Source organism: Chlorocebus sabaeus, chromosome 11 (assembly GCF_047675955.1).
Source record: "Chlorocebus sabaeus isolate Y175 chromosome 11, mChlSab1.0.hap1, whole genome shotgun sequence".
Taxonomy (NCBI): domain Eukaryota; kingdom Metazoa; phylum Chordata; class Mammalia; order Primates; family Cercopithecidae; genus Chlorocebus; species Chlorocebus sabaeus.
In genome coordinates, this window is record NC_132914.1 from 12,979,603 (window position 1) to 13,003,850 (window position 24,248).

The following is a 24,248-nucleotide window of genomic DNA, read 5'->3' on the forward strand; positions in this document are numbered from 1 at the left end:
CCTGGCACATATTTCTACTGACTAAAAATTATTACCCACTTCCACACCTTGTCCCTCTAGCCAACAACTGCTCAGCTAACAAGCAGCACCCTAAAATAGCGCCTCCCCACCAAGTAAAAGTGAATACTCTCTCCTTTGTGTCCCCACCATACAGATGTCCACAGCAACACTTAACAAAGTTTTACTGATTTATGATTCTATATAATCAGTCTCTTCATATATTTTGCAACTAGTTTGTCTCAGAAGGTATATTACAATATCCTGTCACTCAAATCTGGAAGCTATATATGCTTCACTTTTTCATTAAATGGTCTCATACAGAGAATTTTATTTTTTTTAGGTAAATTTTATTTCAGTCATGCTTTATGAGAACTTCAACTACCTTTCTAATAAATACATCAAAATTAGTTTCTGAGGAAAATTTTGTCCTTGACCTTGAGAATTCTTGATCTTGAGAATTAGAACTTATCCAGCTCACCTCACCTGCTTTAACTGAATTGCACTTTGCCTGGATGCTGCAGGGACAAATGCTAAAGAAATGTGTCACTGTGGATATTATAAAGATGCTGTTGAATATATTTTTCATTATATCATATAGCAGCTTCTTTAGAGGACTCTTGGGAAGAAAATGGTTTCATCACCTGCAGTGAAGATTTTTTTCAGTGAACAGCTTTTATCTAAAGGACATTAACTCATACCTGATATTTTCTTCCCTAAAGAATTTGGCTTAATTTCAAATGTGTGCGGAAGTATAATGGAATTAATGGCATATATTTTGGTATACGAATTTTCACTCCTGGTCTCATCTTACATTTATAACTCTTATATTCACATCTCATTTTTAAAATTTTATTTTATAAAATTAACATATTTATTTTGCATCTTTTTTTCTATCTTCCTAAAACATCTTAAATCCTTGTAGAGACAAAGTAGGAAAAACATTTACTATTTTTTTCAGTATAGCTATTGGGGATTCAGCATTTTTCTTATTAATTTGTATGCACTTTTTATGTCTATTATTAATATATCTGTTAAAAATATTTTTGTCTTTTTTTGCTTGAATCAAAATTTAGTTGACTCAATATTTTTCTTTGCAATCTCTTCCATTGCTTTCATGCTTAAAAAGCCCTTCTCTCTTCAAAGATTAAACATTCACGTTTTCATTTGATGTTTAAGTTTTCACTTAAAAATTTTTATCCGTCTAAAATGCATCTGAAGTATGAAATGAGATACTGATATAAACTGATTTTTTCTTTCCTAAGGGTAAATTCTTCTAGTATGAAGTCCCTTCCCTCTTGATTCCCACTCCTTTTATCACATTATAAATTGTAACGTACAGATTTTCCTAATCTATTGGTTTAACATCTATTTTTTTATACCAATAATGTCTCACAGATTTAATATTAGCTCTATTAATACCAATCTTGGATAATCATGTGACCATAGTTTTAATTTTCATCTGCACAATGAATACTTCACTAGTGGATGTAAGAATTAAAATAAGATACTTCATATAAAATAAAAATATCTTTCCTACTGGCTTTGACCCTTCTGCTCTGATCTGTTTGCAGGACAGTTCTTCACATTTATCTTCTCTTAGACTTTTATCATTACACACCCCCATGGGGTCATTTAGTAATCTAAACTCCCTGCTGATGAGAGGTGACTGTGTGCTTGCAGCCCTCGCTCTCGGCGCCTCCTCGGCCTCCACGCCCACTCTGGTGGCGCTTGAGGAGCCCTTCAGCCTGCCACTGCATTGTGGGAGCCCCTCTCTGGGCTGCCTGAAGCCGGAGCCAGCTCCCTCCACTTGCGGGGAGGTGTGGAGGGAGAGGCGCGGGCGGGAATCCAGGCTTCGTGGTGTTCACTAGCCAGCGCGAGTTCCAGGGGGCTCAGGCTTGGCGGCCCTGCACTTGGAGAGGCCAGCCGCCGCCACCGCCGGCCCAGGACAGCTAGGGTCTTAGCACCCGGGCCAGCAGCTGCGGAGGTTGTGCAGGGTCCCCCAGCACTGCCCACCTGCATGCACCTCGAATTCTCACCGGGCCTCAGCTGACTCCCTGCGGGGCAGGGCTCACAGCCCTGCAGCCCGCCATGCCCAAACCAGCTCCCCCCGGCTCCCCGTGGTGGGTTCCCACGGGGCCGGAGCCTCCCAGACGAGCACCCTCCACGGTGCTGGGTTCCATCAACAGCCCAGGGCCTGAGGAGTACCGGTGCATTGCGCAGGACTGGCAGGCAGCTCCACCCACGGCCCCAGCGCAAGCTCCACTAGGTGAAGCCAGCTGGGCTCCTGAGTCTACTCCGGACTTGGAGAACCTTTATGTCTAGCTAAGGGATTATAAACACACCAATCAGCACTCTGTGTCTAACTCAGGATTTGTAAATACACCAATCAGCACTGTGCCTAGCTCAGGATTTGTAAATACACCAATCAGTACTCTGTATCTAGCTAACCTAGTGGGGCCTTAAAGAACTTTTATGTCTAGCTAGAGGATTGTAAATGCACCAATCAGCACTCTGTCAAAATGAACCAATCAGCACTCTGTCAAAATGGACTAATCAGCTCTCTGTAGAGTGGCCCAATCAGCTCTCCATAAAATGGACCAATCAGCAGGATGTGGGTGGGGTCAGATAAGGGAATAATACCAGGCAGCCCCAGCCAGCCAGCCAGCAGCAACCCACTGGGGTTGCCTTCCACACTGTGGAAGCTCTGTTCCTTCGCTATTTGCAATAAAGCCTGTCGCTCACTCTTTGGGTCCACGCTGCCTTTATGAGCTGTAACACTGTGAAGGTCTGCAGCTTCACTCCTGAAGCCAGCGAGACCATGAACCCACCAGAAGAAACTGCGGACACACATTTTTAAGAACTGTAACACTCACCGCGAGGGTCCGAGGCTTCATTCTTGAAGTCAGTGAGACTAAGAACCCACCAATTCTGGACACACTACTTACTATTTTATAACAATAATCAAGAAGCTAAGTAGCACCCCACTCTCAAAATACATTTTCAAAAATATATCATAAGTAAAAGAATATTGGATGCAGGTATATTACAAGAGAAAATTTAGGACAAAATAGCATTTACTCAAAAAAAAGGAAATTTTCCTTTATTCTTTAACAAAACATCTCAGTTAATATTTGCAAGCACTGGATACAAATACTTCCTTTATGTTAAACCTAACACGCCCTTATACAGTAAAGATAAGCTTCCTTTTCGTAACAGGTGAATACAATGTGCCATTCAAAGGCCCACTCAGCTTACTAAAAACCCATTCTTCAGATATCTCATAAATCAACTATGTTATATAGTAAGAATCTGAAGTCTTTAATCATCAAAAACACATTCCTGCAAAATAAATACATAAGCTTAATTCTTAAAAGACAAAAGCTTAAAATTCATGATCTGATTTGTAAAATATGCTAAGGCTAATCTTTTGGTTGCGTTTATTTGAAATTTCTAACTCATGTGAAAACTTTTTTTCCTTGAACTATCAGAGCCTATTTCTGTAAGCAAGCATAGAAAAAATAGTTTTCCTGGTTGGGGGAATATGGAATGAGTTTTCTCCATTTGAAACCAACCCATTAGTTCCCTAGATAGTTTTTTGGATAAACATAGAAGTTGACCCTTCTGGTCTTAAAGCTTGAATCTTATATTTATCTGAGTTCCTTCCTCAGGAAATGACCTTTAGGTCTCTCAAAGTATCAAAGAACCGAAACTCACCAGATCCCCACATCCAGACAGACAATAAGATGCTAGACAACTCATTAATCATGATTGCTTCCTTGGCCCGCCTTAGTTCCTGTTTCTTTTACATTTCTTCCCTGCTATGTGAACCCTTCATTTTAGTCACTCAGGGAGATGGATTTGAGACTGAGCGCTCATCTTCTTGGTTGCGGCACCCAGTTTAAGCCTTCTTCCTTGGCAATACTTGTCTCAGTCACTGGCTTTCTCTGCAGTGAGTAGCATGACCTAGACCAAACCCCTGAGGTTTTGGTAACTCATTTTTATTTGCAGTTTCTGACATCCTTACAAATAAACATAAAGTTAACGTTTTTACAAACACTTCCTAATAAGCGCAAGTTTGAGAAGGGAGGGACATCACAGGGAAATAAATATCACAGGCTCTCCCACTGACCCCTGAGATTTGAGGGGATAGCAAACTGTGCAGAAATGAAAAAAAAAAAAAAGGTAATAAAAATAGTCTGATAAAAACAGTACTGTTGTTTACTATTACTAAAGGTCTTAATCAGTAAGGCTAAGATTTTCTTTTATTATTTTTTTTCTTGAGGCGGAGTTTCACTCTTATTGCCCAAGCTGGAGTGCAATAGTGCGATCTCAGCTCACTGCAACCCCTGCCTCCGGAGTTCAAGCAATCCTCCCGCCTCAGGCTCCCAAGTAGCTGGAATTACAGGCACCTGCCACCACGCCCAGCTAATTTGTTGTATTTTTAGTAGAAACAGGGTTTCACCATGTTGGCCAGGCTGGTCTCAAACTTCTGACCTCAGGTGATCCACCTGCCTCGGACTCCCAAAGTGCTGGGATTACAGGCGTGAGCCACCGCCCCTGGTCAATGACTAAGATTTAAGATTTCAGTAGTGTTTTCAGGTATTAAAGATCAGAGTTTTCTTTTAAGAATCTATCTGTGGCCAGGTGTGGTGGCTCATGCCTGTAATCCCAACACTTTGAGAGGCGGGGTGGGGGGGGGCGGATCACCTGAGATTAGGAGTTCGAGACCAACCTGGCTAACATGGTGAAACCCTGTCTCTACTAAAAATACAAAAATTAGCCAGGCATGGTGGTGAGCACCTGTAATTCCAGCTACTTGGGAAGTTGAGGCAGGAGAATCCCTTGAACCCAGAAGGCAGAGGTTGCAGGGAGCCAAGATCTGGCCACTGCACTCTAGCCTAGGTGATGAGAGTGAAACTCTGTCTCAAAAAAAAAAAAAAGAATCTATTTGTGTGACAGACTAATATAACTGCCTAATTGCTTCATCTTTTTCAAAATCTTCAAAGCGGTTATGGTCTTCTACACCTCTCCTCTACTCCTATTCGCTGAAACAGACTTTCACTTCACTTTCTTCTGTCTTTATTAAATCCACCCACAGACACACACACACAGGGAGAAGAGAGAAAGATTTGCAGACTACTCTATCATTAGCCAAAACCTATTAGATTTCCGAATGTCCTGGATCTTCCAGCACATTTCAAAGTGACTTTGTTACCCACAATGGCCATAATGCAACATTGTTTTATAATGATTTGAAATTGAAGTTTTAAATATGAGGGCCTGAATACAACGTGAATAGTATTTGAGAAGAGAAGACAAATCCAAGAGCTACTTAGAAGGCAGAATAAACAAGAATTAGTAACTGATTGAATGTGAGGAGTGAGGAAGTTGGGGGGCTAGAATGACTCAGGATTTTTAGTTTCTGCAACCAAGTTAGGTAGAATGACGGTTGTTCACAAATTCTGGTATTTTGTTACAGGGTTTTCTTGGATGTGATCTTCTCTCTGTACTTAAAATTTAAAAAAAAAAAAAAAAAAAAAAAAAAGCCTTGTTAAAGATGGTTTTCTCAAGCCCCAATAAAACTAATGGATAATCCAAATAGCCTCTTTCCAGACTTTCCATCCCCTACCCTTAAGGCCCTTTTTCATAATACTCTGAAATTAATGATTGTATTACCACCACATCCCCCGCCCCCCACAATCTAGGGTTATGTAATTTCCTTACTTTTCAGCATGAACCCCAAACTTTTTAGCATGACATATAAGAGCCTTTCTAATTTGTTTCTCTGCTTTAGGTTCCTCGTTTCTCATGGCTCTAGTATCCCGCCTATTGCTACCAGACTGCCTTTCATAAAATACAGTATCATGTAAACACAAATCCTTTATGACTAGGGTCCCCAACCTCCAGGCCAGAGACCACTACCAGTTCATGGCCTTTTAGGAACCAGGTCACACAGTAGGAGGTGAGCAGCAGGCAAGTGAGCAAAGCTTCATCTGTATTTACAGCAGCTCCCTATCGTTCATATTACCGCCTGAGCTCCACCTCCTGTCAGATCAGTGGAGGTATTAGATTCTCATAGGAACACAAATCTTATTGTGTATTGCAAGGGATCTGGGTTGCATACTCCTTATAAGAATCTAAGGCCTGATGATCTGTCACTGTTTCCCATCACCCCTAGATGAGACCATCTAGTTGCAGGAAAAAAACTCAGGGCTCCTACTGATTCTACATTATGGTGAGTTATATAATTATTTCATTACACATCACAATGTAATAATAATAGAAATAAGGTACACAATAAAGGTAATGTGCTTAAGTCATACCAAAACCATCCCTCCACCCCAATCCGTGGAAACACTGTCTTCCACAAAACTAGTCCCCTAATGCCAAAAAGGTAAGAGACCACTGCTTTACAAGATACTTTTAGCTTTAAAAGTTATAGGGACTCAGATTTCCCTATTGCTAAACATATTACAAAGCCACAGTAATCAAGACAGTGTGATACTAGTATAAGGACAGACATCTAGATAAATGAAAAAGAAATGAAAGTCCAAAAACAAACCCTTATATTTATGGTCGACTGACTTTCAATGAAGACAATTCAGTGGGGAAAAACAGTCTGTTCAACAAATGGTGCTGGGATAGCTGGATATCCACATGCAAAACAACGAAGCTGGACCTCTACAGGACATACAGAAATTAACTCAAAAAGATAAAGACCTGATTGTAAATGCTAAGACCATAAAACTCTTAGAAGACAATGAGTAAATACTCGTGATCCAGAATTAAAAGAATGGTTTCACAGATATAACACTAAAACTGTAAACAACAAAAGAAAAAAACAGATCAGACTTCATCCCAAAACTCCATTATATATGTGCGTCAAAGGATACCACAAAGAAAGTTAAAAGGCAACCCACAGAACAGGAAATCAGTATTTGCAAATCATATGTCGGAGAAGGGTCTGGTTTCCAGATATATAAAGAGCTCTTAGAACTCAATAATAAAAGGACTTACCAGGCACAGTGGTTCACATCTGTAGTCCCAGCAACTGGGGAGGCCAAAGTGGGAGGATCACTTGAGTCCAGGAGTTCAAGACCAGCCTGGGCAGCATAGCGAGAACCCCCCTCTTTACCAAAAAAATTTAAAAATTTGCCTGGTGTGGTGTCACCTACCTATGGTCCCAGCTACTCAGGAGGCTAAAATGGGAGAACTGCTTGAGCCCAGGGAGTTGAGGCTGCAACGAGCCACGATCATGCCACTGCATTCCAGGCTGGGGAACAGACCAAGACCTCTCTCAATAATAATAATAATACAATTTTAAAATGGGTAAGGATAGGTATTTCACAAATCAAGATTTACAAGTGGTCAAAGCACAGAACATGTTCAACATCAGTCAGTAAGGAAATGTAAATCAAAACCTCAATAAGATATTTCTATACACCCACTAGGATGGTTATAACTTTTTTAAAAAGGAGAGAGCCAGGTGCAGAGGCTCACACCTGTAATCCCAGTTACTAAGAAGGCTGAGAAGGGAGGATCACTTGAGCCCAGGTGCAATAAGCTATGACCATGCCACTGTACTCTAGCCCAGGTGACAGAGCAGTACCCCCATCTCTTTAAAAACAAAAACAAAAAACCAGAAAGAGACAAAGAATAACAAATAATGAAGGAAACAGAGAAACCGAAACCCTCATACACTGCTGGTGGAAATACAAAAATGGTAGAGCAAGTTTAAAAGACAATGTGGGGCTGGGTGCGGTTGCTCATGCCTGTAATCCCAGCCCTTTGGAAGGCCGAGGCGGGTGGATCACCTGAGGTCAGAAGTTCCAGACCAGCCTGGCCAACATGTTGAAACCCCATCTCTACTAAAAATACAAAAATTAGCCGGGAGTGGTGGTGGGCACCTGTAATCCCAGCTACTGAGGAGGCTGAGGCAGGAGAATTGCTTAAACCTGGGTGGCGGAGGTTGCAGTGAGCCGAGATCGCGCCATTGCACTCCAGCCTGGGCCACAAGAGCAAAACTCCATCTCAAAAAACCCCCACAATTTGGTAGTTCATAAAAAGAAACTTAAACAGAGTTACCATATGACCTAGCAATTCCACTTGTAGATACTCATGAAAATTAAAAACATCTGTCTACACAAAAACCTGTATACAAATGTTCATAGCAAAATCATTCATAATAGCCAAAACATGTAAACAAAGTGTCCATCAACTGATGAATGAACAAACAAAAGGTGGTACTTCTATACAGAATTCAGCCATCAAAAGGAATGAAGTACTGGCACATGCTACAACATGAAAGAACCTTGAAACCAGGCACAAATGGCTACATACTGAATGATTCCACGTATATGAATTGTCCAAAACAGGCAAATCTATAATGATAGGAAGTAGATTCATGGTTGCCAAGAGCTAGGAGAAGGGGACAAATGAGGAGAGACTGTTAGTGGGTTTAGTCAGAGTTTAATTATGGGGTGATGAAAATACTCTGAAATTAAGATAGTGGTGAGGGCTGTACCACTTCATGACTATATTTATAAATCACTGAATTATATATATCCAAAAAAAATGAATTTTACGGCATGTGAATTATATCTAAATTTTTTTAAGCTATAGGAACTCCAGAGGAGACAAATTCAAACTCTAAACCAGATATTTAAGGACCACGACCAAATGATCAACCCCAAAAGCACACGACCACAACATACGAGTCCTATTCTCTAATCCATTACTGGCCTCCATACATAACTTCTTTATTACCTCAATAAAGGTAATAAAGGTACTTTTTCTTCCTTTGAAATGCCTTTCCCTTTTCTCATTCCAGAGCTTATAGGTCGTTTCAAAGTCATTACTATAAAGAAAGGTTCCCTAATCAATTCACTTTCAATTCTTTATTAATTCATGCAGCAACTGGATCTCATCACTCTCTTTTACTTATGTGCTTTCTTAGGGTTGTCTTGTGATTGTTTCATATATGTATTCCTCTCTCCCAACTAAGTTTTAAGTGTGAGTAAAGACAGAGTAAAAATAATTAAAGGAAATACCTGATTTATCACGGATCTGCTATTTTCTAGTTTCAGGCAAGTCACTTAGAAGAGATGGGCTTTGATTTTGTAATCTGGAAAGCAGCAGCCAGATATTGATACATTTGAAGTATTTCCTTAATTTTTTAATAAAATAAAGGAGGCCAGGCGCGGTGGCTCATGCCCGTAATCCCAGCACTTTGGGAGGCTGAGGCAGGCAGGTCACGAGGTCAGGAGTTCGAGACCAGCCTGATCAACATGGTGAAACCCCGTCTCTACTAAAAAGACAAAAATTAGCCAGTCGTAGTGGGCAGGCACCTGTAATCCCAGCTACTCAAGAGGCTGAGGCAGGAGAACTGCTTGAACCTGGGAGGTGGAGATCGCATCACTGCACTCCCGCCTGAGCAACAGAACAAGGCTCCATCTCAAATAAAACAAAAAACAAAACAAAACAAAAAAATAAAATAAACAACAGATTACTTGTAGGGCCCACTTCAGTTACAAATTTACTCTTACAAAAATACTCTTAACTGTCCACCCCTTTTTGTTTTCTGTTTGTTTGTTTTTTGAGACAGTCTCACTCTGTTGCCCAGGCTGCAGTGCAGTGACACCATCTCGGCTCACTGCAACCTCCACCTCCCGGGTTCAAACGATTCTCCTACCTCAGCCTCCCGAGTAGCTGGGACTATAGGTACCCGCCACCACGTCCGGATAATTTTTGTATTTTTAGTAGAGACAAGGTTTCCCATGTTGGCCAGGATGGTATTGGTCTCCTGACCTCGTGATCCACCTGCCTCAGCCTCCCAAAGTGCTGGGATTAGAGGCGTGAGCCACCCCGCCCGGCCAACTGTCTCCTGCTTTTGTATCTACCATTGCATCTCATTCATTTTTCAACAATAGAAAGGGAAAAAAAATACAAACAAGATTCAAATCACAGCAAAGATATCCACAAATCCTGTAACCATTCCCTTTCATTCATTCACAAATGTTCTTTCATGGATATATGGCACCGGAGGGGGCTACCCAGCTTTATCGAATCCACTTTCCTATGTTTGGAGAATTCTTCACTTTATAAGGCAGAACCTTGTCCGAAAACTAAAGAAACTGAAAACCAGGTATTTGTTTTCCGCATCTCTCTCCCAACTAGGACAGGGTTACGTGTAAGTCCTGAGCTTTTCCAGTCAAACCAACCAACCCCAACTTTGAAAAATTGAAGCAACTAAAGGAGGAGGATGTAGAGGTCAAAGAGGAAGCAGTGACAGAAGCCAGCCCCATAAGCAATCCATTCTGGCAAGGTTGAAGGCAATAGCAACAGCTAATTTACTCTAGTTTGAATTAATTAATTCTTCCAGCTGGGCACGGTGGTTCACGCCTGTAATCCCAGCACTTTGGGAGGCCGAGGCAGGCAGATCAACTGAGGTCAGGAGTTCGAGACCAGCCTAGTCAACATGGTAAAACCCCGTCTCTACTAAAAATACAACAATTAACCAGGTATGGTGGTGCACGCCTGCAGTCCCAGCTACTAGGGAGGCTGAGGCAGGAGGATCACTTGAACCCGGGAGGCAGAGGTTGCAGTGAGCTGAGATCATGCCACTACATTCCAGCCTGGGCAACAGAGCGAGACCCTGTCTCAAAAAAAAAAAAATTATTCCTTCATCCAATTTTAAAAGAGAACAATGACAACAGTTTTAGGAGTATCTGTCACCTTATGTCAGAGAAAGTACAAACAGAGTGAACACGTAACCTAACAGTGATGCCTTCATTGGACCAGCTCTGCAGTATAGTACGTAGCACTGTTCCTGCACAAGACTGGTTCTTCTACCCTTTAGGAAATTCTATGAGTAGCCCAATATCCTCCTTAATCACAAAGTCATTTATGATTAAACTAGAGGGGTTTCTATTATTTAAGACTATGAACACTGACATGTATTTTTCTTAGTTTTATTTATTTATTTATTTATTTATTTATTTATTTATTTATTTTGAGACAGAGTCTCGCTCTGTCACCCAGGCTGGAATGCAGTGGTACAATCTGAGCTCGCTGCAACCTCCACCTCCTGGGCTCAAGCAATCCTCCCACCTCAGCCTCCTGAGTAAATGGGAGGAACACAGGAGTGCGCCACCACACCCGGTTAATTTTTTCTATTTTTAGTAGACACAGGGTTTCACCATGCTGCCCAGGCTAGTCTCAAACTCCTGAGCTAAAGTGATCCACCCATCTCAGTCTCCCGAAGTGCTGGGATTACAGGCATGAGCCACCATGCTCAGCCTAACACATATTCTTAGATCACAACGGCATCCCAAAGCATCACTTTAAAGTTTAGATAAAGTAACTTCAACCCTTGCTCTGACAGTTTCATATGTTAGAAGTCCCTACCTTCTACAAATGGCACGTCTGCAAAGTCTCAGTTCTTCCCACAATCTATTATGACCCCTCTCTCCTTGAGAACCAGTGTCAATATTCATGAGACTGGTTAGCAGAAAACTGTCAGCTAAATCACATCCTGACCCTTCTTTCTGTACACACATTTAAAACAACATCTTGATGCAAATTGATATAAAAGGAACAATTTATTACAGATGCAAAAGTCAACTTAACATTAAACTTTGGTACTTATATCACCATGAACAATGAAGCGTAAGAGAAAACCCAATTGAACAGTTTGCTTTACCCAAGCCTTCATAACTTCAAAACCCAATAATCATCAATACATAATGATCGCAAGATAACCAGTTCTTGAATATTAAGAAACCAGAATTGTTGCTTTAGTATGTTTCTTAGACTGTGCACCTCCCCCTCTTCCCTGACACACACACACAAAAATAACAGCATCAACAGCATCAGCAACATCATGAAATACCTACAGCAAAAAATTTCAACCCTGGCAGCACTTGAGAACGATCTAAGAAACTTATTTTAAAATATCTATTATGTAGGTTATTTCATCAGAGATTCTGATTAAATTGGTCTGGGCTCAAACTCAGGAATCAGTATAAACAGCTCCCCAAGGAATTCTAATGCACTCAGACAGGGCTTAGAACCAGTGAAGAGGAACGTGATGTTCTCAAGCACCTGTTATCCATAGCATTTATTCTTGCACAGGTGGTGTTAATGTATTTAACTCATTAACCACTGACCCTAAATATTAGCTAATCATTAAGCCCCAGTTGGTACTCAGCCCTTATGCTGTACAAGACCATATAAGGGAACAAAGCAACAAATAAAATTCCTTCTCACACAATGGCTTTCCACATTTCCTTCAAAAGCTCTACAAATTGAGAAGGGGGATTTGAAAAGTTCACAAGTACTGCTTAAATTTTACTAAGCAGTAAATTTTACTAAGTAAAAATACACACATCTGTGAGAATAAAAGTAGATTTTCAAATTTCCTCTATAACCTTTCAAGCTTTTGGCACCCAGTTTTATATATTTATAGCGATAACCCTCTATATATAAAAGAAAGATTTCATTCTTGCAGGGGAAACATTCCAAGACCCCCCAGTGGAAGCCTGAAACTGCAGATAGTACCAAACCCTATATATGCTATGTTTTTTCCTATGTATACATACTTATGACAAAAGTGTGGTCCATGAACCAATCAAGCGCCATCCTAGATCTACTAAATCAGAATCTGCACTGTAATGAGAGAATAAAACCAAAATATTATCTTTCCTTAGTCTTTGTAACATCAGAAAATACATAGTAAATGTATAGTAACAAAAGTTACATATACAATCCTAAAAACAACACTAACGAATATTTCTAGGATAAGTATATAAAGCATTTAGCAAATCACTCCTAGATCAATTCAGAAAAACCACCAATTAAATCTCAATCATATTTTATCTATTCTCTGAAGCCAAAATTATAGATGACACAGTCCAACACCAAAATAAAATATTTTAAATCATCCTCCCAGACTATGTGGTAACCTCCACACAGACCATTAGTTAAGAATAATAACAATTATAAAGATGCTCCAAGGATTTTAAGAAACACCTCCCTAATTATTTCACTCAAGTTCTTCATTTCATCAGAAAAAAAGGAGGACCTAAGACCTGAATTTCCCCAAACCATTTAGATGCATGTGATGGTCATTTATCTGAGCCTCCCAGAATGACTGGGAAATGAACATCCTACAAGTCTTGCCACAAACGAAGTATTTAACAGAAAATTAGGTACAGGTATTAGCTACACTGAAACCCTGTTGCTGTGTTTCCCCTTGGGAATGATGGCTAAGGTACAGCCATGCCACACGTATTCAAACAATAATTTATATAAGATTACAAATACTGTAAAATACAACCACTACTGTATGATGAAGGAATCTGCACTTGTTTATATCAATACAATCTTTCATCTTGAGGGTCATTCAACAATATGACTGGTAATACACAGGTACGGGCCTAGGACCCTCTCCCAGTCCTACAAAATCCTACAGTATTTTTTAAATCAAATGCTAAAAATATTAATTCTAGTTCTCTACTACTCCTATCTTAATTTTTAATGTGTATAAATTCCAAAGCTGAGATTATTTTTCATTGTTTTAAGGTTAATCAACTAATCTTATTTAAAGTATACACTGTATGTATTAAGCTACACATGGACTAAACACTGATGTCTCCAATTCTAATCCTTTACCACATGGATCATTCTAGCCCCCTTCTCCTGGCTTGTAACTTTCCATTCCAACAGTGAGAAATCTGACTCCCACAATCCACCATCCACTTTACTTAACTGTTTAACTCTAGCATACATTACCAGAGGTATCAGAATTGTTAACTATACCTTTATATGAAGCAATATTATCAACTAACGTACACTACAAGTATGAATATGTGCAGTGCTTTTTGCCTTTAGTATAACAGGCACTACGCATTTCCAAAATAAATTAGATCAACAGTTTTTTCCCATCACCCACTTCAAGGAGGTTGTTTCATACACCTCTAATACAATTAGATTCTTCTGTCTCAATCTGCATTCCATCCTGGAATCCCCCAGCCTCCTAAAAATATGGTATTTTAAAATTTGTATTCATTAAGGTCCACGCTTTCTGCTATAAAGTCCTATGGGTTTTGACAACTGTGTAGTATGCTTTTTTCCTATATTTCTCATCTTCTACATATATAACATCTTACAAACGATTTTACCACCATTCTTCAAACAAACATACCTATTTCCACCGTCATCTTCAATTCTACTAAACAGAGTGCAGAGTCTACATGCTTGCAGGCTTATCTCCATGCACATGCCACCTTTTTTTCTCCACAATCTCTAGGAGACTCATTTCAGAAAACTTCACTTTCAGATTACTAACAGTTGTCTGCTCATGATTAGGCTTCAAAAGAAAAATGTCAGAGTTATTTATATAAAAAACAGATTTCATATCCTTATTTTACAACCAAGTTCTCTATCACTTACGTGTCTATCAAAAATAAATTAATGAAAGCCTGAAAACAGTTATGAATTCATTATACTGCTTTCACATCCACTTCAAACCTCCTATATATAAACTGATATGATATGGGTTCACTTGCCCAGCTCAGTCTCACTACAAGGATTTTTAAACTAAATCAGTCCAGTCCACTGAACAGTATCAGCTTACTGTAGGTACATTGTCTCTCATAATAAATAACAGTATCAGTAGCGCAACACCAACACACAGGGAACTAGACTAAGACCAAGGATATAAATAAGGTAAGAACATATTTATTCCCTGGATGCCTGCCTGAATCCAAAATAAAACCTCTGAATGGCCAGGGGCGGTGGCTCACACCTGTAATCCCAGCACTTTAGGAGGCCCAGGCAGGCGGATCACCTGAGGTCAGGAGTTCTAGACCAGCCTGACCAACATGGTGAAACCCCCATCTCTACTAAAAATACAAAAATTAGCCAGTTGTGGTGGCAGGCACCTGTAATTCCAGCTACTTGGGAGGCTGAGGCAGGCGATTCGCTTGAACCCAGTGGGTGGAGGATGGGAGGATGCAGTGAGCCAAAATCACGCCACTACACTCCAGCCTGGGCAACAAAGCAAGACTCCATCTGGTGGGGGGAGAAGCTTGAAAATTGTTACTCTATCCTAATGTGAGTAATACTCTATCCTAATAGTGAGTAAAAAGCTGAACGACAACAACAAAGATCAACAACTCTTCTTAGATCCATCAGAGAGGTAAGGTCACAGGGCAAACCACTCCCCCACAATTGGATAGACAGACAAGGTGATACAAAGGATCATAATTTATCAAAGCAGAAATCCATGGACAAAAACCTCTCTATTGGAGCCAGCACCCGAGTAGGAAAACCTAAATTGCAACTGATGACTTGCTGGAGGCTTGGTATGGACAAATCTGAAAGTTAAAAACTCTAGGGACACTTTTTTCAGTTTTACCTCCAGGAGCCCTCCCGGGTTCTCATGGTAAGATCTGAGCCAGTGCGGTGGCTCAGTCCTGTAATCCCAGCACTTTGAGAGGCCGAGGCAGGTGGATCACTTGAGGTCAGGAGTTTGAGACTAGCCGGTCCAACATAGTGAAACCCCTCTCTCTATTACAAATACAAAAATTAGCTGGGCATGGTGGAGGACACCTGTAATCTCAGTTACTCAGGAGGCAGAAGCAGGAGAATCACTTGAACCCGGGAGTCGGAGGTTGCACTGAGCCAAGATCATACCATTGCACTCCAGCCTAGGCGACAGAGTGAGACCGTGTCTCAAAAAAAAAAAAAAAAAGAGAGAGAGAGAGATCCAAGAAAAATACCCACTGCTGCCTGTGCAAGGAGAGTTCTTATAAAGCTATAGTTCTGGTAAGGTCTGCCCTCAAGAAAATCCATCTTACTACAGCCTAACCAACCTGGGGGAAGGAAAATATCCAGCTCGACCTCCCTCTTTCTGTCTACACAGAAGAAGAGAAATACTTAACACCAGCCTCCTCTAACCATTCTGTCCCACCTAAGGGGATGAAAAGAACTGAGAAGCACTTGTGAAGCTCACAGCCCAGGGCAACGGCTCACTAAACAACTGAGATATAGTCATTGAACTACAGCTTACCATCACATTACAAAAGGCCTATATATCACAATTCCTTTTATCTGATATATCATATCTGGCTTTCAACAAAAAATTACAAGGCATACTAAAAGATAAAAAAGCAGTTTGAAGAGACAGAGCAAGTATCATAACCAGATTCAAATATGGCAAGAATATTGCAATAAACAGACAAGAATTTAAAACAACTATGATTAATATGCTAAGGGTGCTAATGGGAAAAAACAGACAACATGGAAGAATAGACTGATAATGTAAGCTAGGGGAAAAATCAAAAGAGAAATGCTGGAGATCAAAAACACTATAACATAAATGAAGAATGCCTTTGATGGGTTCATTAGTATACTGTACGTGGCTGAGGAATCTGAGTTTGAGAATGTTCATAGAAACTTCCAAAGCTGAAAAGCAAATTTTTTAAAAAGACTGAAAAAAAGGGAACAGAGTATCTAAGAACTGCGTTCAATTCAGCAGTACACATACTAACACTGGAACAATTCAGAGAAGATCAGCATGGCCCCTGCGCAAGGATGACATGCAAATTTATAGTCTAGAAACTCCTGACCTCAGGTGATCCACCCACCTTGGCCTCCCAAAATGCTGGGATTACAGGTATGAGTCACCTCACCTGGCCTTATTCTTAGTTGAGCTAACAGGTAACAGTTTGTTCAAAATAGTAACAGCAACAATGCAGTCAATGATTTTAGCTTACATATAAGTGAAATGAATGATGGCAACAATACAGTGAGAAATTACGAGTATTTTGTTCCAGCCAATTTTGTTGTAAGCCCAAAACTGTTCTAAAAAATGGTCTTTTATTTAAAAACAAACAAAAAAACCAACAAAAAAAAAAGGCAAGAGGGGAGAGCCCTTTCTGCTTCAGTTTGCAGTTCTGTAAAGCTTGGCACTCATTTTTAGTATTCAGTGGTCAATAAGATGGGTACCAAATCCTCATTTGGCACATTTCCCCAAGAGTAGCTAAATCAAGTATCCAAGGTAAGGATTAAGAAAGAGAGCCTGGCCAGGTACAGTGGCTCACACCTGTAATTGAAGCCATTTGGGAGGCCAAGGCAGGGGGATCACCTGAGGTCAGGAGTTCAGGACCAGACTGGTCAACATGGTGAAACCCCTGTCTCTACTAAAAATACAAAAATTAGCCGGGTGTGGTGATGCGTGCCTGTGGGGAGGCTGGAGACACAAGAATCGCTTGAACCTGGGAGGCGGAGGTTGCAGTGAGCCGAGATCACGCCACTGTACAGCAGCCTAGGTGACAGAGCAAGGCTCTATCAAGGGAGAGAAGAGAGAAGAGACCTAACAGGAAGAGATAAATGCTATGCCTAAAAGGTAACAAGTAGGTGTCTTCAGTTTATGCAGTGACCCAGCAGCAGAGTGAGTCTTTAGTCTCAGGATCTGCTTTATGAGACTGTGCCCTTCTCTAGGGCAGGGGTCCTCAAGCCGCAGGCTGTGGACCAGTAGCAGTCAGTGGCCTGCTAGGAACTGGCCGCACAGCAGGAGGTGAGCAGCAGGCAAGCGAGCATTACTGCCTGAGCTCTGCCTCCTGTCAGATCAGTGGCAGCATTAGAGTCTCAGGAGTGCGAACCTTATGGTCAACTGCGCATGCAACGGATCTAGGTTGCACACCTCCATATGTGAATCTAATGCCTGATCTGAGGTGGCACAGTTTCATCCGGAAACCATCCCACCCAGCCCGCTACTGCCCAGTTCCTGTGGAAGAACTGTCTTCCACAAAACCGGTCCCTGGTGCCAAAAAGTTTGGGCACCACTGCTCTAAGGAAAGCAGAAAAATGACAACAGGCCCCAGCGAGCCAGGAAAGAGGCATTCATTGCATTCAAGGATGCAGCACTGAAGCCGACTCAAGAGGAGCGGCAGCTACTGAGGCCTGCTCAGAGGACACGGTGCAGGGATGTGATGCAGGAAAAGTCCTGAGGGGAAAAAACATTCTCAAGATCTGCTAGGATATGACACAAACATTTTCTATTAAAATGAAAAACATCGGCCCGGCACAGTGGTTCACACCTGTAATCCCAGCACTGTGGGAGGCCGAGGTAGGCGGATCATCTGAGGTCGGGAGTTCGAGACCAGCCTGACCAATATGGAGAATCCCCGTCTCTACTAAAAACACAAAATTAGCCCGGCCTGGTGGCGCATGCCTATAATCCCAGCTACGTGGGAGGCTAAAGCAGGAGAATCGCTTGAACCCGCGAGGCAGAAGTTGCTGTGAGCTGAGATTGTGCCATTGCACTCCAGCCTGAGCAACAGAAGTGAAATTCCGTCTCAAAAAAAAATAAATAAATAAAGAGGCCGGGTGCGGTGGTTCAAGCCTGTATGTAATCCCAGCACTTTGGGAGGCCGAGACAGGCGGATCACGAGGTCAGGAGATCGAGACCATCCTGGCTAACACGGTGAAACCCCGTCTCTACTAAAAAATACAAAAAAACTAGCTAGGCGAGGTGGCCGGCATCTGTAGTCCCAGCTACTCGGGAGGCTGAGGCAGGAGAATGGCGTGAACCCGGGAGGCGGAGCTTGCAGTGAGCTGAGATCTGGCCACTGCACTCCAGCTTGGGCCACAGAGGGAGACTCCGTCTCAAAAAAAAAAAAAAATTAAACTGTGAGGTACATGCCTTGACTACTTCATTTTATTTTAGACTATTTCAAAAAATAAAAATTGGTGTGCACATATTAAAGAGCAGTTTTGGTTTTATTTAATCAACCTTAGAATCTACCTTAGAAACCTGTAGATATATAAAAGCACTTAACAATGAAGTTGCTTAATTCAACTAGTTGTGTAATATATTCTGCAGGGGCTTTTATCAGCAACATATTTTCAAGTCAATTTTAGTACGCTTTGGGAAACAGAAAGCATGTGATAAATATCTCCCTTGGCTTCTCAAAAGCTAGGCTATAGGCTTATATAGAAGAAATCTCACTTCAGCAATAATCTTTATTAACTCTGGTTATGTAATCTATTTGGCCTCTAATTTATTTTGGCCTCAATTAGCTTTATTTTGGCTTTGAATTAAGAGAGAATGAACATATGTACTTGATACTGAATAATTAAATAAATATATGTGGTCACAGCTCCACTTTGCAATAGTATACACATCTGCTATTCATCCAAAAATCATGAAAACCAGGACCAGGCTGTTATATGCTGTTTATTAGTGTCCACATAAATGTAATTTTATTGTTGTGTCTGGTCTGATACTCATTTGTAATGCTTTCTGGAAAATAATTTTTAAATGGAGTGAAAGGTAGAAGATGGGCTTCATTTTAACTGGGAGAGAAGTAAAGCAAGTAAACATATATTAAGTTTTCAAGATGTCACAATTTCTTATGCCAGGAAAATAAAAATATCTCAAAATGATAATAAGATTAGACACACAAGCCATTTTTACAAATTTACTTTATACATTTTTATCATAATCCAAAGCATTTAATTTATTTGATTAGGTAAGGATAAAACAACAAATCTTCCAAAATATTCACACGCCCTAATTTGAAATGTATACTCAATTTGAATCCAGTTTCCCATAATGAAAATGTTCAGAAATGTTCAGTTTCAATAAATCTAGACTAAAGGGATAAAATATCACCTTTTACAAGATGTAATTACATACAAAGGTGACTAATTAAGACACTGAGACTTGAGCTATAAAAACTAAGTGACCCAGATCTATACTAGGTCATAAATCATGTCATGATCCTTGAAGTTACTTATATAATCCTACCCATAATTAAAATAAGTCATTAATATACATATGACTAATTCTCAACTATCATGCACATGGTACATGAAATAATAGACAATATTTTATTTTATTTTTTTTAATTCATTATTATTAAACTTTAAGTTGTAGGGTACATGTGCACAACGTGCAGGTTTGCTACATATGTATACTTGTGCCATGTTGGTGTGCTGTACCCATCAACTCGTCATTTACATCAGGTATAACTCCCAATGCAATCCCTCCCCCCTCCCCCCTCCCCATGATAGGCCCCGGTGTGTGATGTTCCCCTTCCCGAGTCCAAGTGATCTCATTGTTCAGTTCCCGCCTATGAGTGAGAACATGCGGTGTTTGGTTTTCTGTTCTTGTGATAGTTTGCTAAGAATGATGGTTTCCAGCTGCATCCATATCCCTACAAAGGACACAAACTCATCCTTTTTTAATAGACAATATTTTAAAACATGTAAGTTAGAGTTTCTATTCCGGTAATTTGGTAAAAAGACAACCAGAAAATACTTCTTTTACGAAACAAATAGAACTAATGGTGAATCTTTTTATCTGATTTATACATATACACAAAATAAAATACACAAACACCTCTTTAAATGTAGAACTTATCAAGAAAGTAGGGAAAATCTCCTGAGATCAAAAATGAACAAGAAAGTAAAAAGCAGTGCATGGCCGGGCGCGGTGGCTCATGCCTATAATCCCAGCACTTTGGGAAGCCAAGGTGGACAGATCTTCAGGAGTTCGAGACCAGCCTGGCCAATATGGTGAAACCCCATCTCTACTAAAAACACAAAAATTAGCCAGGTGTGGTGGCAGGTGCCTGGAGTCCCAGCTACTTGAGAGGCGAAGGCAGGAGAATGGCTTGAACCCGGGTGGCAGAGGTTGCAGTCAGCTGAGATCGTGCCACTTCACTCCAGCCTGGATGACAGAGCAAGACTCCATCTCAAAAAAAAAAAAAAAAAGCAGTACATGTTTGATCTGATGCTATGATGACCCTGGATTTTCTGATCTCAGAAACTGAGGAACGTCTATTACAATGGCAAACCAGGGAAGAGTTTGGCACACAAGACACAGTGTTAGAAGTAAGATTCCTGCACAAAGCATGGATCCTCAACAATGAAGTAGAAAGATCTGCCCACCGACAGAGGGAGACAAAGAAGTCTTTTTTGTCTTGCCCTAGGCTCTGAAAAGGTAGGAAAGATCACCAAAGACTTCATAATCATAAGACCGCCCCTAGGTAGGTTTAGAGTTTGATTTATTCTATCCACATAGTACAGAAACTCCCAACTTCAAAAATTAAATATAAAAAATATTTATGCTTGAATAGGGCAATGATAACATTTGATAACTCATTTACCAAAACTCAAACTAAGCTGGGCACAGTGGCTCATGCCTGTAGTACCAGAAGTTTTTAGATCAGCCCAGGAAACAGTTTTTTTGTTTTGTTTTTGTTGTTTAAACAACAACAAAAACAAAAAAAAACTCAGGCTGAGCAGCGCAGTGGCTCATGCCTGTAATCGCAACAGTTTGAGAAGCTGAGGTGGGCAGATCACTTGAGCCCAGGAATTCAAGTCCATCCTGAGCAACATGGCGAAACCCCATCTCTAAAAAAGATACAAAAATTAGCCAGATGTGGTGGCACACACTTGTAGTCCTAGCTGCTCAGGAGGCTGAGATGGGAGGATTGCTTGAGCGTGGGAGGCAAAGGTTGCAGTGAGCTGAGACCGCGCCACTGACCAAGTGAGACTCTGCCTCAAAACAAACAAACAAACAAAACAATAAAAACCTCAAACTTCACACACACTTGAGATCTGTGCAGTTTACTGTATATAAATTATACTTTAAAAAGTTAGGTGGTCATCTGGGCACGGTGGCTCACGACTGTAATCCCAGCACTTTAAGAGACCGAGGTGGGCGGATCACAAAGTCAGGAGATCAAGACCATCCTGGCTAAAATGGTGAAACCCTGTATCTACTAAAAAATACAAAAAACTAGCCGGGCATGATGGTGGGCACCTGAAGTCCCAGCTTATCAGGAGGCTGAGGCAGAATGGCATGAACCCGGGAGGCAGAGCTTGCAGTGAGCCGAGATCACGCCATTGCACTCCATCCTGGGCAACAGAGTGAGACTCTGTCTCAAAAAAAAAAAAAGTTAAGTGGTCACTGGAAACACCTCCAGGGAACCTGGCAAAAGCAACCCAAAATCTCTCTGGAGGAATATGCCCCCAAGTCACTCAGAATTCTCAAGGATAGCCTCTCTGAAGATCAGCTCACAATCCAAAACTATATAAAACACTCAAGGAAGCATTTAACCTTAAGCAAGAATCCAGCAGGTATAAATTAAAAAAAAAAAAAAAGTGGATTTTTAAGAACTTCAGAAAACTGAACAACTTGATAGAGATTATAAATATTTAAATTATTAAAACACATAAAAGATGGAATAAAATACATGACACAAGAAAAGACATCATCAAACAATAATAGATATCCCTAATAAGAAAACACAAGAAAGCAATCCTCAGTGCATGCTAAAATAATCAATAGATGAGTGGTTAATAAGGAACTAGGTATTTGGCAAAATACAAAAGGATCATCCCACAAATAAGGACACAAGAGGAAAGGGCTCAACTTACAAATAAAGATAGTAACTTTCAGGCACTAGAGTCAAAAACCAAATATTACAACAAAAGATGCACCTAGCATCCCAACTGCCAGAAAATCTGACCATCTGAACCTACTGAATAATCTTAGCATCGCTACAATATAGGACAACTTCTGATGTGACAAATACAAAGTACTCAGTACTACCTATGAGGCATTCATGCCAAAATGTTAACTCTGTCTCTAATCAAGTCTTCAAATCTAATTTCATTTTCCAAGTAACAGGGGGATAAAAACAAATCAAATACCACAATAATTTGTTAGAAAATAAAAATTTGGCCGGGCGCGGTGGCTCACGCCTGTAATCCCAACACTTCAGGAGGCTGAGGCAGGCGGATCACGAGGTCAGGAGATCGAGACCATCCTGGCTAACACGGTGAAACCCCAACTCTACTAAAAACACAAAAAATTAGCTGGGCGTGGTGGTGGGCGCCTGTGGTCCCAGCTACTCAAGAGGCTAAGGCAGGAGAACGGCGTGAACCCGGGAGGCAGAGGTTGCAGAGAGCCGAGATCACGCCACTGCACTCCAGTCTGGGCAACAGAGCCACACTCCATCTCAAAAAAATGAATGAATGAATGAATGAATGAATGAATGAATGAATGAATGAAATAAAAAATGTGGGACATTCTACAGGACAGCTGACCCAGTCTTTTCAATTAAGTTAACAGGGTAAGAGATAAAAAGGGAAAAGGGGAGGACCAACTCAACTGCTCTAGAAAAACCATGTGCAACTTGTAAACCTGTTTGGATCCCGATTTCAAACAAACCAACTATAAAGCAACATTTCTGAGACACAGATATCTGAGTACCAACAGACTAATTTGTAACGTTAAAGAACTGTTCATTGCAAGGTATGTGAAAGACAATGGCATTATGATTCTAGAAAAAAGTATTTTTTCGAGATGCAAAATAAAATATTTACAAGTGAGATGTCGACATGTGAATCTGCTTTAAAATATCTCAGCTAATTTAAAAAAAAAAAAACCAGCCTAAAAGCCTAAATATAGAGAGGGGTTGAAAAAACTATGGTACATTCACACAATGGTACACTATGCACTGGCAAAAAATGAGGAAGATCTCTATGAAATGATATGGAATGACATTCAAAATGTTAAGTTTTGGCCAGGTGCAGTGGCTCATGCCTGTAATTCCCGCACTTTGGAAGGCCGAGGCAGGTGGATCACAAGGTCAGGAGTTCGAGACCAGCCTGACCAACATGGAGAAACCCCGTCTCTACTAAACATACAAAATTAGCCGGGCATGGTGGTAAATGCATGTATTCCCAGCTACTCGGGAGGCTGAGGCAGGAGAATCACTTGAACCCAGGAGGCAGAGGTTGTGGTGAGCCGAGATTGCACCATTACACTTTAGCGTGGGCAACAACAGTAAAACTCTGTCTCAAAAAAATAATAATAATAATAAATTAGCCAGGCATGGTGGCACACGCCTGTAGTCCCAGCTACTTGGGAGGCTGAGGACAAAGAATCACTTGAACCCAGGAGGCGGGAGGTTGCAGTGAGCACAGATCATGCCACTACACTCCAGCCTGGACGACAGAACAAGACTTCATCTCAAAAAAAAAAAAAAAAAAAAGTTTAAAGAGTGCAAAAGAACATCTATAGTATGTTACTCTTTCATGTAAGAAAAGAGGATTGTAAGAATACACACATTCACGGCTGGGCACGGTGGCTCACGCCTGTACTTCCAGCACTTTGGGAGGCTGAGGTGGGCAGATTACAAGGTCAGGAGTTCGAGACCAGCCTG

General features: G+C 40.8%; 1 protein-coding gene and 1 non-coding gene across 4 annotated transcripts in view; one reads left to right on the plus strand and one right to left on the minus strand.

The window, feature by feature from the left end:
- LRP6 (LDL receptor related protein 6) overlaps positions 1 to 24,248 on the minus strand; it is a 154,795-nt gene that overhangs the window by 96,693 nt on the left and 33,854 nt on the right. The window lies entirely within an intron of this gene.
- On the plus strand, positions 16,527 to 16,628 carry LOC119621320 (U6 spliceosomal RNA). Its single transcript, XR_005237871.1, has one exon. It is a non-coding gene; the product is annotated as a U6 spliceosomal RNA (small nuclear RNA).